Here is a 19,460-nt window from a genome sequence, read left to right on the forward strand (position 1 = left end):
GTCCTACCACTAAACTCTGCCTAGTTTGATAATCCTTCTCCTAAGCACTTGTTCCTTTTCACTCTATAACCCTTCCTGGTCACTTCATATAGGTTACGTCGGGTTGCATGTCTATGCGCTCATATGCCCCTATTTATCTGGCATCTGAATTACACTTCCTTAACATTGATACGTGGAACATGTTACGACATGCTACATGTTCGGGGTTAGGGCTAGCTCATATGCTATCCTCCCAATACGTCTTAATATATCCAAGGGTCCAACAATTCGTGGACTTAGCTTTCCTTTCTTTCCGAATCTCATCAACCCTTTTCCCAAGGGATACCTATAACATTACTAGGTCCCCTATTTCCCATTCCTTGTCCTTTCATGTTAAATCAACATACTTCGTGTTCCCATCTTGGGCTACTACCAGCCATCCTCTGATTAGATTTATCATATCCTTGGTCCTTTGGACTACTGCGGGTCCGAGCATCTTGCGCTCTACATCTTCATCCTAACATAAGGGAGATCGACATTGTCTTCCCTCAAGGATCTCATAAGGCGACATCTCGATAATGACATATGATCTATTTTTGTAAGATAACTTAATCCGTGTTAAGTGATCATTCCAAATTCTTTCAAGTCTATTGCACAGACTCTCATTATAGCTTTTAACATTAGAGCTTTTGCTTCTCAATACCCATTCTTTTCCAGTTCGTAATCGCTATTACCTTCCGTTCCTAATATTATACTGGTTATACCTTTGGCTCGTTAGCGTTCTATAACCTTTTAATAACCACGTCAACCTTAGTATCACGAATGTGTTTCCATTCCGAATACCACCAAAACTTTATTACTCCTTTTTCAGCTATTTCTATTTTCGAAAGCTTAATCCTTCATATAGAAGTAAAGGAATTTGTTGAGAGATCACTATGATCATGAACACTTGTTATATCGCATAGTTAGTACAGAAGGTGGCCAGCCTTTAGTACTTGACAAGCAATTAAACAATAGATGGTATCCTACTAGGCTTCTATCACACAGATAGATAGTCATTCGGAAATACCTCCCCTTTCTGGAAGGGTTGTTCTTCTCAGCTTACATGAAATGAAAAGAAGAGAAAAGAATGAATTGAAGAGAATTGTATATATGAAAAAAAATATACTGCCACAAAATATCTGGCTTGGAACCTACCTCTGAACTATAGAGGTTTGTCATAGGAGAACGAAACATATGAGTATTTATATCAACATCAAGTATTATAGCATCGTATTTCACATGCCTAAATATTTGCTATTCCGTCCATCATTCTATGGACCCATGCTCTTCCTCGAGCTTATACACAATCACCTTTGAAACTCCCTCGATTTCGAAAATCAAACCTGGGATCTCATTCTAGACATCATCGTTACTAGAGTTCTATGCTTGCACCGCAACCTTCCTCATATAATAATACGACTCTCTATTGATAAGAAAGAATAAATATACAATAGGTAGATACTCTACTTAATTAGTCTATCAATGATAACTTATACACTACCACGACCCGATTAGTGGTACTCAATCTCAACACCCATTCCAATACAACTCTCACGGTTGTAATCAGCTCAATACTCGCAAAATCATTGATGCCTTACTATGGTCCACCACTGACCTACTGTAGTCATTCATTTTCCATGAAGTCTTAATAGCTAACCATACGGAGTCCATACATGTCGTATTAAATCCTTCTAAGGAGGTAACATAATCACCATTTCTGATTCATGAAGAACACTCCTGATCCTGACATACATACATGACATGAAGCAGATAAAATTGCAGAAGAGTTTCAATCAAAGCAACGATAGCAGGTTAATACCATTCTAAATCATATGCCTTAAATAGAAGACTTACTCAAAGGTTCGTCTAGTCCTTTTTGAAACATGGTCCTGGCTTATCTCAAGATAGGACCTTCTAAGATAGATAGCCCGTTCATGGCGATTACACGAATTAAACCTTTACCAACTACTATTACGGTTGGGTATTGCACAGTCATCAGAAGGAATATCAATCTTCCAAACCATAATACAACCTTCACAGCTTTAACCATCATCACTGTATTCTTTTGGCACAAGCGCCTATAATTATCCTCTTACCTTTAAAGTGTCGGCCACCTCTTTGGCCTTTCCTGATAGTAAAATTTCCTTATAGTCAATGTCATTTTAACCACTTCCAAATAAATTTTCTACCTTATTTCAATCACTGCTTATGTGAAGATGTCTTCCTTAAAATCTGATGAGTAAAAAAAAATCACCATTTTTCCATAAGTTATTGCCTCAGTCTTTAGAGGTTAATCACTGTCACGACTGACTCCCAATCATACTTAGAACATCTTTAATCTTAGGTCCTAATTTCCCTGAACAATTTCGACCTTTACTGGTTCGATCCATAATTTCTCGTGGTTTAACACGTGCCTCACTTGGCATCAATATAATTACGTCATATTTCCTTTATCAACATTTCTATTCTTGAAAATTTTGAATTTTACCTTTCTCCTTGTAAAACCTCTAAGGTTATCCTTGAATCGTTCCTCCTGTATTCCCTAGATACAGGGCATATCAAGATACCATTTATTAATACCAGAATCATTGTCTATATACTTCTGAAAATTTCTCCACTGATTCTTAAAGGTTGTTATTACCTTAATCCTTTCCAATTCATACTGTCAAAACTCATACTATCCCTATTAAGGGTGAAATGCCAACCTTTATGCATTCCCCTAAGATTCATTTTAAGTTACCGATGTTCTATCCTTAATTCCACCTTTAAAAAGGTACATGCATCCTTCCATGGATAAATCAAGTCATATATCCCTGATAAGGGTGTCTTATTCAATCATTCCCACCTCGATAGTATATGCCTAATTTCACAATAACATCTGTATTCAAAATGAGGTCAATCAATTATGGCCTCCAAAAGATAACAACGGTTATCCGCTTGTCTTGCCTAATTTGGTAACGATAACAAGGATGTTCTGGAAGATATTGGTCGTGTTCAACGTGAACCTCTTCTTAATAATTCCTTATTTACTTTTGTTGTTTATCTCAACAGTCACCTCAATACTGGGATACCTTTCATACCTGGCATCTCCCTTTCTGGGTATCAAGCCACCGGTCTTACACTTCACATTCTTGAAGGTCACTTCCTTCATCCAATTTTCTTAATTTCCTACTTCCTTTTCTGCTCAGTCTATCCGCGTTTCATTATTTATCCTTCGAATTATCTCAAGGTTTCCTCGAATCCTCCCAACTTACAGGGGATAAAATATATGTATCTCTTATTCCTTCAATCATCAACTTTAACTCATGGTGAATCACCCTCATCCTGACGATTACATACTTTTCTATTTCTATTGCTACGAGTCTTTAGGGTTTCCTCATACCCAACTCCCTTATTATTCCTCAAACTCTATTGCCTTTATATTCCTTTCCACTTCAGTTTCTTTTTATTTTCCTTTCTCTTATCGTTAATTCATGAACCAACACAACATAAGCATTGATTTCAAACATCCCGTCATTCTGGATTCGTGTCTTCAGAACAAATCTTGACAACTTTTACATCTTAGATTCATAATTCATCATACTCATCTGCCTTTGTTCTGGCTCTAAAGCTTTTACACTATCTCCTTATCTTTGGGAATTACTTTCCCGAAAACAATTGACTGAACTTAAATCAGTTTATTATAATCTCTTGCTCCGTGCCTTCTTTGGCCTTTCACCAGCGGGTGGTCTCTCTCTTAGGAGGGTAAGTGACAAAAACAGTCTTTTGTGGTTCATCAATCATTTTGAATCTCAAATGATTCCTATATTTCCTTTAGCCAGGCTCTTGCCTCGGCTGGGTCAGCTTGTTCCTTGGAACTCTGAGAGCTTAGCGACTTAAAGGTCATGAAAGAATTTCCTACCGCATTGTTTCCTCAAGGTGGTGGTTGGGGATAATAGTCTAAGTTCTTTTTAGACAGGTCCATGAATTGCCGTATAGGAGTATCGTCTCGGGTCTTCTTTCCTTACTCGACTTTCTGTTTCCTTAGTATGAAATGTTTCAACCTTCTCCCATAATCGGGGTTATCTTATACATTAAAAACCTTGTTTTCCACTCTATTATGTTATGGGTTCTTTCTTTCTTGATGGCAACCTCCCTGACTATCACATTCTGGGTTTGCCCTAAATCCTATTCCTCAAACTATGGCTCTCATATAAGTTCTCATCCTTAAGCTCTTGAACTTTCGGAACCCAAATTCTATAGGAATACCTCATTATTCCCTTATCATCTTTCTCGGTATTAATCTCATATTTATTTGTTGGCTCTCTGCCTTCATTCATCACCTTTTTCTGGCACAATATGCTCTTTTCCAATAATTCGGTCTCTATTGCAATCTCAAACAGCTTTTCGGTACCGGCTCCGGTTACCTTCACTACTATTTCCATTTTCTCAAAATCTCTTATCAATTCTCCCAAAGACATTATCATCTTGAGTCTCTCCTTTTTACTAAGGGCATCAGCCACCACATTGGCTTTCCCCGAATGATACAGAATCTCCCAATCATAATTCTTGATTAGCTCTAACCGCCTCCTCTGGCGCATGTTGAGCTCTTTTCTGCGTGAAAATGTACTAGAGCACTTATGGCTTAGGTAATTCTCGCACTTCTCTCCATACAAGTAGTGCCTCCAATCTTTAGGGAAAAACTATTGCCATGAGCCCAAGCTCATAGGTGGGGATATCGAATTTTATATTCCCTTAATTTTCTTGACACGTACGCGAGTACCTTGTTGTGCTGTATAAGAGCACCCTAATTCCTTATGTGAAGCGTCAATACAAACCACAAAATCTCCTTTTTCCATCCGGCAATGCCAACATAGGGGCCATCACCAATCTTTGCTTCAGTTCTTGAAAGCTGTTCTCGCATTTCTCTGTCCATTCGAACTTCTCAGTCTTACGAGTAAGCCGCGTTAAAGGGGCTACTATCTTTACAAACTTGAACGAACCTCCGGTACTGACCGACCAATCCTACCTCTGGTAGTCGACCTAACCATGGTCATCAATTCCTCAGTGGTCCTTTATTCATTCTTGTCAGGATCCTTCACGGGATCCTCCTCAGCAACAATCCCTTCTAGGACAACATCCTCAACCGCTACATCCTCAATATCAACATCATCCGGTCCTGCGTTAGGACACTCTATCGGATCCACAATCCCATCTCCAATTAGTAATAAAACATCATCGCGTTGATGTTCCTCAACCTCAGGGTTCGGAGTCCCGCTACCATATACGATAATGAACTACGCTTCTATCGCTACATTTATAAGGGTTCCCATAAGGGTTTTAACTGTCAGTACTACGTTAGGTAGTCCGACTATGAACTTGGCAAGAGTTCTTATTATCTTAGTGAACTTATTATCTTAACGTCACATCATCTCTGAGGTTTATAACGCTTCGCTCTGATACCACTTCTGTAACACCCCCAAATCCGGGGTCGGGGATCCGGGTTGTCACGAGTTCCATTTCCCTTAATAACACCCAATCTTATTAAACAATCAACTACTCTGTACTGTGACCCCACAATATACACACACACACCACAAGTTATAGTCTCAGAGATGAATTCCCAAAAATAATCACAAGTCACTTTATTCCACAATTATCTGTCAATACACCTTAAAAGAGTTTTCTGAATAAATTTACATTTCTTTGCCATTAATACAATTCATAAATATACATAAATCTGGTACATCAAAAGTTGAAAGCCTAGCCTATTGGTATCTCCTACCTCAATTATAGCGACATCAACGCCTATAGGAAACTGCGGAACGTTTCCTATCCGCTCACGAATTGGGAGCTTGGTCCTGTTCATCTTGTCTATCTGATGTTGTGTGATGAAAGAAGAAAGCAAGGGTGAGCAGCAAGCCCACCAAAATAATATGTATAATGATTAACAATATATGAGCCTTCTCATAGTACTCATGAAAGTCTTGGTCAAAAGAAATGAACCAAGTTTGATATTTTAATGCAATGAAGTCGCAAAATATTTAGTATATATACATATATAGTTTTCAAAATCTTGGAAGTCCTCTTCCATGCATAATATACACAAAGTTCCAGTTTATAACTGTATAAAAATATCGTTGCAAGGTGATCTAATATATCTAACCTTGTCTCAACATTTTTCTGAAAATCTTTGTCATACATAAGATAATCATTTACTAGATATAAGTTTAAAAGATGAAGTTACAAGATACTCCAATATACTTATATCTTTTTCCAAATACTACTTAAACTACCACCGTTCAAGTTATAATTAATTTCAAAAGTTCATCACACTGATGAGACTACAAGATAAGACTTGAATAGATTCAATCTTTGAAATATTTTGAAGGAAATGAAGTTATGATATACTTCATTAAGTCCCTATATATATATACACCTATATATATACATACGTTTCCTGAAAACCTCTGTCATGTAAAGTATGAACAGAATTGCAATATCCAATAAATTTGGAAAGGAAAGAATTTTTTTGGCATAAACCTGATATCTTGATGATCAGGCAAAGATACCAATAATTAACCTTTTCTACTAGTAGATGGACGAATTCCCCACTGGTCATCACCCTGGTCGCAATAGGACCTTATGCTGGACTGCCACTCAGCCACTTATGCATTTGATGGACTCCCACTGAGCCACTTACACTATCATGGACGCCCACTGAGCCCATGTTGCTTATGCCGACTCAATAGATGGACTTACTTCCCGAACGTTGGGTAAGTAATCAATTCATTTACCAAAACTGCAACCTTGTTGTGAATATAAAATACACCATAGAGCCGGATCCCTTAGATTTTTGAGCGAGTATTCAAGTCCCCTTAAAATGGAAGATCTTGAATTTGAAAACAAGTTTTGGGATCCGCTCTACCCTTTTTAAATTCATTTTGAAGACTCGAAAATATTTTTAAGAATGTTTGGAGTAATGCTGATTTATGAAATAAATCAGTCCCAATATGAAAGAAATATCTGAATATTATTATTTAAATAATATTCCCATAAAGAATAATGGAGGTAGAAGTTGGAAAACTTATACTCGAATGAATAGCAAATAATCAAAGATATACTTATACAAAAGTAATATCTTTATTTGAATAATCAAAAATAAGTTTGATTATCGACACCTTATTCTTTAATACAATAAAGAATATTATTAAGTAATAAGCGGAGTCATAATACCTCGAATGAATACTATAAATAATATTCATAAAATAAAGGAGTCATACATCCTCAAATGAATATCCAAGTAATATTCAATAATAATATAAACTGAGTCATAAGCCCTCGAATGAATATTCAAATAATATTCAAATAATAAAATGAACTGAGTCATAAGCCCTCGAATGAATACTCGAATTAATATTCAATTAAGTAAAATAAAGGTATCGAATAAACCTTATTCGATCAATAGTTTTAAAAACTATAACCATATATATATATAAATATATGTATATATATATAATATACTCGGGAACATCGACTCCCGGTTTAGAAATATGTTCACATTTTATCCTCTATACTAAGGGTATACGCAACTACTTGCTTATTTCTAGCATAGGTATTATGTAACTATAAGCATTGAAATCAACAGATAGATAACCAGATTACGAAACAGACATGCATATATACCATATCAGCATGCTCCAATATATCGCAAGAATCTGCTATAACAAATATGCATTTAACGCAAGATCATGCATATACACTAATACATCACAACAACAGTATAACAGATAGAAAACTTCCCTGAGCGACTGGGGGTTACGAATGGCTCGGGACGAGTCTGGTAACCTATAAACAACAAGTAAGTTGGAATTAAACCAAAGTCACTTGTAAATCTATACTCTAACCAACTCAGACTCTAACGCTCGTTTTGCGCTTACTGATTCTCTTAAGTCACTCGAGTACCCTCGGCTCCACCATTTTTAATAAATTAATCATTACGAGTTTTAAAGCGATTCCTTCGCGAGTGTCTTACCAACTGCCTAACACTCTTACCATAATTGTTTCATACATTAATTAACCCTTTTTGGTCTTTAACCTATGTTTCAAAGTAAGGCGAGGGGAAATGTTTCGTTCGCGAAACGCCGTTACTTGAAACGGTCGTTTCTCCTAAACCGTGCATCGGAATCGAACGAACTACATATCAAAACGAAGCTCGTAACACGAGCTATCTACACATGGAAATGGTCATAATCTAGCAGGGGGTTCTCGGGTCCTAATGTTATGCACAAAAACAGTCTAAAGAAAACCGGACGTTACGACGGCTATGTTTACGTGATTTCCCAAATTTAAACCATTCAAAACCAACCACAATTCAACTCCAAATCAATCATACAACCAACATCCCTCCAAACCACATCATAACAGCCCCAACAAATCCACATTAACCATCTAATCTCTACAACTCAACCTTAGGAAATCTAAACAACGAACTTAAAACTAAGATTATGAAGAGTTATACCTTCCTTGAAGCTTTTAATCCATGAAAGATCCTTGGAATGCCCATGGAAGCCTTAATCTAACCTCCTACAAGCTTTTTCTTTCAAAGAAATCAAGAACACAAAAATTAATTTCAAGAAAGTACTATTTACCATCTTCTTCCTTGATTTCTAGAAAAAGATTGGCTTGGAATTAGAAGCTTAAACTTATAGGAAGTATGTAACTTAACTAGGAGAAGCTAGGATAATTACCTTGTAAAATAGCAAGTGGAGGAGCTTGGACTTCCCATTTCTTAAGAAAGAAGCCGAGAGCTTCATGAAGAAATGGAGGGTTTGGTGTTTTTTGTGATTTGTTTTGCTTGGTTGCTAGGTTTTTGTTTTGTTTTAGGTCAATTACCCATTTACCCTTGATTTTGTGTGGTTAATATTCCACCACATTTCCTTCCTTCTTATGTCATGCTTGCATCACTTTGTGATGTCATCATCCCTCCTTTGTCCTCTTTCTATTGGTTGGATGACACCATCCTCTCTTATCCTTTTGATTAACTTCCTAATTATTTGCCTAATGACCACTGATCTGTTATACGGTTCGCTTAACTTTCGTTTTCGTTTATCGTTTGAAGGATCATACCCGGGATCTTATTACTTAGGTTCCCTTAACCTTTCTCAATACATTATATTCCTTTTTATGATCCTCTATTATAATCCTTTAATTTAAATCCTTTTCATCCTGTTACCTTATACTCAATTCTCTCTGTATCTAGTGGATTTCCGGGAAAAAAATCAAAGTGTTCAGAATTGGATTCTGACGATCTTTACATACACTTATATACCATATAGAGTACTAATAAAATCTCAGAATATCCATATCAGAACCCCTACATAGTGTGGCATGAAAAGTTTTCTCATTCAGCAAAAACACTATTCATAAGGGTTTCAAAAATTTCCAAAAATTGGGGTTATTACAATAACTAACTCTTTTTCTAAATATTCATTCCTCTTTTTAAAAGCAAGATTTTCTGAAGTTAATCTTTCACATGTTAAAGTTTGATCTCTATAGCTAATAAACATGCTTTTAAGATATAATCTCAACTCAATAATATCATCAGTATGAAAGGCATAAGTTGTTTGAGGTACCTTTAACTCAGTAGCATCAGAACTGGTTTCAGCATTTTCCATCAAGGCATAGTCCTCCTCATCTTCAGAATCTGATTTGTCTGTCCAGCTTTTCTTCTTTGTGAAAAGAGCCTTGCCTTTATCACTCTTTCCTTTCTTGCAGTCAGGAGATATGTGGCCTTTCTCACCACAGTTGTAGCATTTGACATTTGAGTAATCTCCTCTGTTAGACTTTCCTCCTTTGCCTTCAGATTTTCTGAAGCCCTTTTTAACATAACTTCTACCTTTCCTGGAAAACTTCTATCGCCTTCTGAATTTCCTATAGGCTATCTTTGTGATACCCTTCACCATAAGAGCACACAACTTCATCATCTCATCATCAGCATCTACTTTAGGTAGACTTTCAGTTTCTGAATCATCATCATCAGAACTTGATGATTCTGAATCAGACTTTATGATGAGAGCCTTTCCTTTTCCTTTCTTTGAGACAGCCACTTTGGGGGATTCCTCCTCAGCATTAAGAGCAACTGTCCTTGACTTTCTCCCATGTCTCTTGCTTCTTTGATCCATCTCAAGTTCATAAGTCTTGAGCATTCCATAAATTTCATCAAGAGTAGTTTCATCAAGAGCATAGTTGTCTCTTATAATAGTAGCTTTCAAATCCCAACTTTCAAGAAGAGCTAAAAGGAATTTTAGATTTGAATCTTCAATGTTATATTCCTTGTCCACCAGTGACAGATCATTCAAGAGTTTGACAAATCTGTCATATAAGTCAGTTAATGACTCATCACTTTTTGAGTCAAAGTGCTCATACTCTTGAGTGAGTATAGTCCTCCTGTTTTTCTTGATTGCATCAGTTCCCTGACAACTTGTCTCCAAAGCATCCCATATCTCCTTTGTAGTCTTGCATTGAATTACCCTATTTGACATGACATTATCAATGGCACTATGCAGCAAATGCCTTACCTTTACATCCTTGGCAATAGATGAGATATCTTTAGCTGTGTATTCACTTTTCTCCTTTGGTATGGTCTTTGTTGGCTGATCTGCAACTACAACAGAGAGCTTGGTTGGCTTATGCAGTCCTTCATAAATTTTATCAAGGTATTCTGGATCTGTAGCTTCCAGAAACATAGCCATCTACACTTTCCATATGGGATACTCATAAGGTCTCAGCATGGGAACCCTGATAGTCTCATATCGACTATGGGTTTGAGTCTTTGGAGTTTCTTCAGTTTTGGCGGGCTTGGTTGGATTTTCTGATTCTTCAGACATGATTATTTTGGATCTTTACTGTATGTGTGTTAACAGATAAGCTCTGATACCACTTGTTAGGTCACACAACACTGTATAAGGGGGTTGAATATAGTGTAGAATACAATCAAATTGATTTAAAGCACAAGTAACAGAAAACTGATGTATTCGATATAAAAAACTCTGTTACAATGGAACTGTTCTCCCTCAGTGACGAACAAATATCATGAGAACTGCTAGGTTACAATGTATGATCTTCTCGATAATCATAACTCTTATAGAGTAAACCTATCTCTGTGTTTATATAGACACACAGTTACAAGATAACTTCTAGTTGATATGGAATATAATTCTGTCTCCTAAAATATATCAACCAGATATCTTATATAATTCTTCTAGTCCTCTAACTCTTTCCATGCATATCTTCTTCTTGTATTAGTCTCGATCTTCTTTCCTGTAAATCAGCTTCCTTCCTTAACTGTTAGTCCTTCAGTAATTAAGTTCTGATATCCATCTTCTGATATTATCTTCTGATAGTCTAAGTCATGATATCCTTAAGTCCTGACTTCCAGTAAGTCCTGATTCCAGTAAGAACTGATATTTCCTGTTAGTTAAGATCTGAAAACTAAACATGAAACATATTAGACATGACATCTCAAATATATCCAACAATCTCCCCCAACTTGTAAATTATGCAAGAATGTACAAGTTAATAGATTTGATGATGTCAAAAACATTTAAGTTCAAATGCAATAAGAGTTTAATAAGACTATTAATTACAACTTACAAAACATCCATCTTTACCAACATCACTGAATCAATCTGAATCCATAATGATTCTTAACAAAATCATTTATCAGATTATCTTCAGCTTTCTTCAGAACTTCAGCTAACTGTGCTTTGACATGCATCAGTTCTTCTTCTTTACTATCACCAATTTGATAAATGGCTGTTCTGAGAGCTTGAATGGATGTTCTTTCAAGTCCATCACCAAGTCTGATAACCTTAGGATGTGAAGAGTTTTCATTATAACATAAGTATCCTCCTTTCAGAATAACTTCCACCTTAGCAGAATTCTTCAGCATAGGAATTTCTCTTCCATCACCTTCAGTAATCATTGGACTATAATGACAAGTCTTTATAACAGAGATTCTGAATAGATCTCTTATAGCCTTCAAAATGTATTCTGACCATCTTCTTGTAACATCAGATTTTACTTCCAGAAGATAGTGAATATGTTGAAGTTCTCTGATAGACTTCTTTAATACATCAGTATCAGCTAATCTATAAGTCCTTCCATCATTGAGAAATAAGATAAATTTCTCTTTTAGATTCTCTTTATCATGAGCATCTATCACAACTTGAGAAGACAACACCTTGTCTAGGGGCCTTTGATTGATTTGTTCATATGGTTTGTCTGTCAATATGAAAGGATCTCTTAGAGTAACCTCTACTCCTGTTTGAATCTTCTCTTCGTCAGAACCTAATCCAGTTCTATCTCTAGGTTGCTTGGCTTTCAACACAAATGTAGCGAGTTGATTAATCATGAGATTGGATTTTTGTTCAACTGGAGTAGCTTTCTTCCATAACAGCTTCTTCTTATCAGCATTTGTCATTTTATCCAAATCAACTTTAGCATTGTCAGTAGTTGATGTCTTGATAGCTTGATCAGAATTTGCTGTTTCTTCTGTACCTTCCTGTCCTTTATTCTGAATAACAACTTGAGCAGTGTCAGAGGTTGTTTTAGAATCTTCATTTATCTTTCTTCTTTTCAGAATTTGAATAGTTTCATCTTCAACAAGATTATCATCAGTTACTTGAACCATTTTACACACTAGTTTCATCAGATCTTGAGAAGTTTTCAAGTCCAGTGACTTGGTTGGTTCATAAATTTTTCCTTTCCCTTTATCTTTGGGATCACTCTTAGTCTGTGATCTAGTCTTGAACTTTGAAGTTTCAGAATTTAACTTTTCCTTGATCACAATGCTTTTTTCCTTAGGCTTTGGAGGTTTCTTTGCATCAGAAGCTTTAGACTTAGGATTTATCTTCTCAGCAGCAAATCTAGCTTCTTCCTCCTTGAGAGTTTCTAAATCCATTCCTGGATTGTGTTTCAGAAATAATCTTCTTGTTAGCTCCTTATCAAGTGTCTGGATTTTAGGATCTTTATAATAAATAGTAGTCTACTTCCCCTTTAACTTCAGAGTTTGCAAAAACTTCTGAGAGTCTTCAGATCCTGACTGAATCAGAATATCAGAACTTGACATCGGACTTTGCTTATCACCACTTGACTTCAGTCTTTGAGCATTCACAGCATCAGAACTTGACTTGTTCTGAATAGAAGATTTTCCTTTAACTTTTCTTTGACCTCTGCTCTTTTCAGAGTTTCCCTGGTCATCACCTTTATCATCCTTTTTCTTCATTTCTTGAGTAGGTGAGCATTTGGACTGAACTACCTTCTCCCCCTTTTTGGCATCATCAGGAAGTAAGAGAGAAAGAAGAAGTTCAACAGAAGATTGGATTTCATCTAATTGAGCTGAGAAGCTTGATTATCCAGAACCTCAGCAATTTGGGCCTGTTGCTTCTCTTGAGTTTTCTCAATGGCTGCAACTTTTTCAGAAATAGGTCTGATATACCTGTTCTTGTCAAGCTTGATCTGTAGATTAAACTTATCAACTTGTTCCCTGAGTGTATCAACCTTTTCATGAGTAGAAGTATGTAGACTTTGAAGATGTTTTGTAGACAAAGCTGTGATCTTGAGTTGTGTCTTGAAATCAGCATTTGTGAGCAACTCATCATCTTTTGCAATATGCTCTGTCAGAATTTTAGAACATGGAATAAAATCTGATTCATTCCACTTCTTGGTCCACTCAACACCTCTGTGAGTATCCTCCCAAGGAATAGGTGCTTCCTTTTCAACAAATTTCTTCACCAATTCTTCCTTGCCCAGAGTAGGTACTAGAGTCTTAACAGAAACACTGTCATCAGAACTTGAGGAAGACTCATTCTATTCTGATAGCTCAACAATGTGTGAAGCAACTGGAGATTCAGGAATAACATCATCTAAATTATGATCAGCAGAATTTATCTCCAGAGCTGGTGTCTTTAATGTAGATGGAGCTTCCAGATAAAGAACTTCAGGTATATTCAAATTATGAATATCCATTTCAGAATTGTCAGATTGTTCTTTAGCATCATCTGTAATTTGAAAAGGAGAGACATGAGGGGTAATAACTGTGTCATTAGCAGTGTCTTTGGCTTGAGCTGGAAGGGCTTCAATGATAATCGATGTAAAACCCCCAAATCGGGGTCGGGGATTCGGGTTGTCACAAGTTCCATTTCCCTTAATAATACATAACCTTAACAATCAACCAACTGCTGCGTACTGTGACCCCATAATATACACACACACACACCACAAGTTATAGTCTCAGAGATGAATACCAAAAATAACACAAGTCATTTTATTCCACAATTATGAAACCATTTCACCATAAAAAGGGTTTCTGAATAATTTACATATTCTTTTCCATTATTACAATTCATAAATATACATAAGTCTGGCACAACAAAAGTTGAAAGCCTAGCCTACTGGTAGCTCCTACCTCAGCTACAACGGCATCAACGCCTACAGGAAACTGCGGAACGTTTCCTAACCGCTCACGAATTGGGAGCTTGATCCTGTTCATCTTATCTATCTGTTGTTGTGTGATGAAAGAAGAAAGCAAGGGTGAGCAACAAGCCCACCGAAATAATATGTATAATACTTAACAATATATGAGCATTCTCATATTACTCATGAAAGTCTTGGTCAAAAAGAAATGAACCAAGTTTGACCTCTTAATGCGACCAAGTTGCAAAGTATTCAGTATATCTATACTTATATACTTTTCAAAATCTTTGAAATCCTCTGCCATGTATAATATACACAGAGTTCCAGTTTATAATTGTATAAAAATATCGTTGCAAGGTGATCTCATATATCTAACCTTGTCTCAACGTTTTTCTGAAAATCTTTGACATGCATAAGATAATCATTTACTAGATATAAGTTTAAAAGATGAAGTTACAAGATACTCCAATATAGTTATATCTTTTCCGAATACTACTTGAATTATCACTGTTCAAGTTATAATCAGTTTCAAAAGTTCATCACATAGATGAGACTACAAGATAAGACTTGAATAAATTCAATCCTTGAAATATAATTATAAATAATGAAGTTACGAGATACTTCATTAAGTCCCGATAAATATATACACCTATATATATATATACATTTCATACACTCCTTGAAAACCTCTGTTATGAAAATTATAAACAGAGTTGTAATATCCAATGAATTTGGAAAGGAGAAAACCTTGGCATAAACCTGATATCTTGCTGATCAGGCAAAGATACTAATAAATAACATTTCTACTGTAGATGGATGAATTCCTCGCCGGTCATCACCCTGGCCGTATTAGGACCTCGCGCTAGACCGTTACTCGGCCACTCACGCGTGGATGGACTGTCACCCAGCCTCTTACACCTTCATAGACCGTACTCCGGCCTGTCGCTTATGCCGACTCAATTAGATGGACTTACTTCCCGAACATTGGGCAAGTAATCAAATTGTTTTCTCAAAACAGCAACCTCGTTGCGAATATAAAATACACCATAGAGCCGGATCCTTAAGATTTTTTGAGCGAATATTCAAGTCTCCTTCGAAAGGAAGATCTTAAATCTGGAAACGAGTTTTTGGGATCCGCTCTAACTTTTAAAATCTTTTTGAAGACTCGAAAACATTTTTAAGAATGTTTGGAGTAATGCTGATTTGATGAAATAAATCAGTCCCGATTTATTAGAAAATATCTTAATATTATTATTTAAATAATATTCCCATAAGGATAATCCTTATAAAAATAATTGAAGTAAAAGTTTTAAAACTCATACTTGAAATGAATATTAATAACCAAAGATATACTTATACGAAAGTATGATCTTTATTTGAATAATCGAAAATAAGTTTTATTATCGAAACATTATTCTTTAATAAAATAAAGAATATTATTTAGTAAATAAGCAGAGTCATAAGTTCTCGAATGAATATTCAAAATAATATTCATTAAATAAAATAAAGTTATCGAATAAACCTTATTCGATTAATAGTTTTGAAAACTATATCTATATATATATATATAAATATATATAACATACTCGGGAACATCGACTCCCAGTTTTAGAAAATATCCACCTTTGGGTCCCCTATACTAAGGGTATACGTAACTACTGCTTATCTCTAGCATAGGTATTATGTAATTATAAGCATTGGAATCAACAGATAGATATCAAGATTACGAAACAGACATGCATATAAACCATATCAGCATGCTCCAATATATCACAAGATTTGCTAATTAACCATCATGCATCTATCACAAGATAATGCATATACATATATACATCACAACAACAGTATAACGGGTAGAAAACTTGCCTGAGCGACTGGGGGTGGTAAAAGGCTTGGGACGAGTCTGGTAACCTATAAACAACATATAAGTTGGAATTAAACCAAGGTCGCTTAAGAATCTGTACTTTAACCAATTAGACTCCAACGCTCGCTTTTGCGTTTAATGATTCTCTTAAGTCGCTCGAGTACCCTCAGCTCCACCATTTTTAATAAATTGACCATTAGGAATTTTAAGGCAATTCTTTCGCGAGTACTCTATTAACTGCCTAATACACTTTACATAATTGTTTCATACCCCAATTAGTCATTTAAGGTTCTTAACCAAAGTTTCAAAGTAAGGCGAGGGGTGATGGTTCGGTCGCGAAACGCCGTTACTTAAAACGGTCGTTTCTCCTAAACCGTACATTGGATTCAAGCGAAACACATATCAAAACGAAGCTCGTAACATGAGCTATCTAATCATGGCAATGGTCAAAACGTAACAGTGAGTTAACGGGTCCTGATGTTAAGAACAAAAGCAGTCTAGGGTGAATCGGGCATTACGACGGCTATGTTTACGCGATTACCAAATTTTAAACCACTCCAAACAACCACCATTCAACTCACAACTAACAATACAACCAACCCTCATCCAAAACTTACTACATCAGTCTCCAAACCTCAAGATTTTCCAATTTATACAACTTCTCAATCATGAACTAAGAGCTTACTTAAGTTCATTAACTATTTAATCAAGATTTAACCATCAAAATCTCTACTAACTCAACCAAACTTTAAACAACCAAGAATCATGCTTCTCATAAACTATAACAATCAAAACCACTCCTAAATACTCAAAAGTAAAGCTAGGGTATGAGGTTTTACCTTCCTTGGTGAGTGATAAGTAGCTAGGAAGCCTTAAGGAGCCTTGATCTAACCTCCTACAAGCTTGATCTTTCAAAGAAATCAAGAACACAAAAATTAATTTCAAGAAAGTACTATTCACCATCTTCTTGAATGATTTATAGGAAATGCTAGGAAAGGATTTTGAAGCTAAGATTCCTAGGAAGTATGTAACTTAACTAGGAGAAGCTAGGATAATTACCTTGTAAATTAGCAAGTGGAGGAGCTTGGACTTCCCATTTCTTAAGAAAGGAGCCGAGAGCTTTTGTTCTTGAAAAAGAAATGTCAACTTCTATTTTTGTGTTATTATTTTGTTTTGGCTTGGTTGATGTTGTTTTGTTTGATAATTAACCTTTTAACCATGGTAAATTTTGTGTGGCTTAGAATCAACCAACAACACACTTCTCTTTTGGTCATGCTTATGTCATCTTCCCATGTCATCCTCCCACACTTGTCCTCTTCTTGTTGGTGTGATGACATCATCATCATTAACCTCTTTGATTAACTCCTAATTACTTGGCTAATGATCGCTGATCTGTTATACGGTTCGCTTAACTTTCGTTCTCGTTTATCGTTTGAGGGATCATACCCGGGATCTTATTACTTGGGTTCCCTTAACCTTTCTCAATACATTATATTCCTTTTATGATCCTTTCTTATAATCCTTGAATTTAAATCCTTTTTATCCTATTACCTTATACTTAATTCTTTCGGTATCTGGTGGATTTTCGGGAAAAAATCAAAGTGTTTGGATTTGGATTCTGACGATCTTTACATACACTTATATACCACATAGAGTACTAATAATATCTCAGAAGATCAATAAAAGAACCCCTACATAGTGTGGTATGAAAAGTTTTCTTATTCAGCATAATCAGCAAAATCACTATTCATAAGGGTTTCAAAAATTCCAAAAATTGGGGTTATTACAATCGGTTCTTGTGAGATCAGAGATTCCTGATCCCCTTCCTCAGCTTCTTCAGTATCTTCTGATATAGCCTTAGCCAAATACCTCCTAGCCTTCATTTTCTTCAATCTCCTTGCCCATGAAGGAGTTGCTTCAGAAGAATGAGAATTTACAGATTTCTTTTTCAAAGTATCAGAACTTTGAGCTGCTTTCTCCTTCTGAGAAGTAACATGCTCAGCTTCAATTATCACAGGTCAGATGCATGAACTCGTGCTTTAATTGTTTCCTCTTCACTCTCAGACTCATCTATGAGAATCATCTTCCTTCTCTTTTGTGGAGGTTGAGGAACAGACTTTGTCCTCTTAGAAGGTTTAGAAGATGAAGGTCTGATTGTTTGTGCTGATAGTTGAGAAGTCTGAGGTGATTGTGTAGAGGAGGTAGGTGTTAATGGTTGAGGTTCTGATGGTTGGACATCAGGATATAGTGCAGTGTATTTAACTGGATCATAGGTTATTAAGGCTTGTTTGACAGATAAAGGAACTCGGAGGGGTCTTAACACAGCCTTCTTATTATCAGTAGATAATAAGTCATTAAAATCTCTTTTAGCTAGTCTGAATGATGGAATGAATTCACTAGCTGATTGGGGCTTATTATCACAACAAAAACTATAAATAAGTTGACAGAATCTAGCAAAATAAACTGTATTTCTGTCTTCTGTCATCCTATCCCCAATGAAACCTAAGATAGCACTTGCATAATCAAAATCAGTTTGATTAATGAGAGCATACCCGATTTGCTGACTAAATATGGGGATTGCATCGAAGTTAGAACATTTGTTTGAAAAAGCCTTGGTAATGCAGTCAAAGAAAAAACTCCATTCCCTTCTTATGTAAGGTCTCTTCAATTGACCTAGCTTAGCCAATGTCTTTTCATACCCCAGGCTGGCCATCATATTTTGAAGAACTGGCTCCTCAACAGTAGAGTAAACGCAGTTCTCAGGCAGCTGCAGTGCTTGTCGAACCGTGGCCAATGTCACGACATGCTCATCCTCCCCTGATGAAAAGATAATACTTGGGTACCCTTGAGCACCACCATCATCATTTACTCCTCTTCTCCAGAACTCCAGTACTTAAGTTCCAGAGACTGCATCAGGTTGGGTCAGAGCGTACCCAATATCAGAATTAGCGAGAAAATCTTGAATGAAGTGAAGTTCTGATGGAGCTTCAGCCTTGCTAAAAATGGCGGAGTAGTTGTTAGGAATAAACTTAGCTCCATTGAAAATTACGTCTTTTGGTGCCATCGCTGTAAGAAATTAAGTGAGAAAGAGAGTGTTTGCAAAGTGTTTGTTAAAAGT

This window comes from Apium graveolens, chromosome 5 (genome assembly GCF_009905375.1).
Source record: "Apium graveolens cultivar Ventura chromosome 5, ASM990537v1, whole genome shotgun sequence".
Classification (NCBI taxonomy): Eukaryota; Viridiplantae; Streptophyta; class Magnoliopsida; order Apiales; family Apiaceae; genus Apium; species Apium graveolens.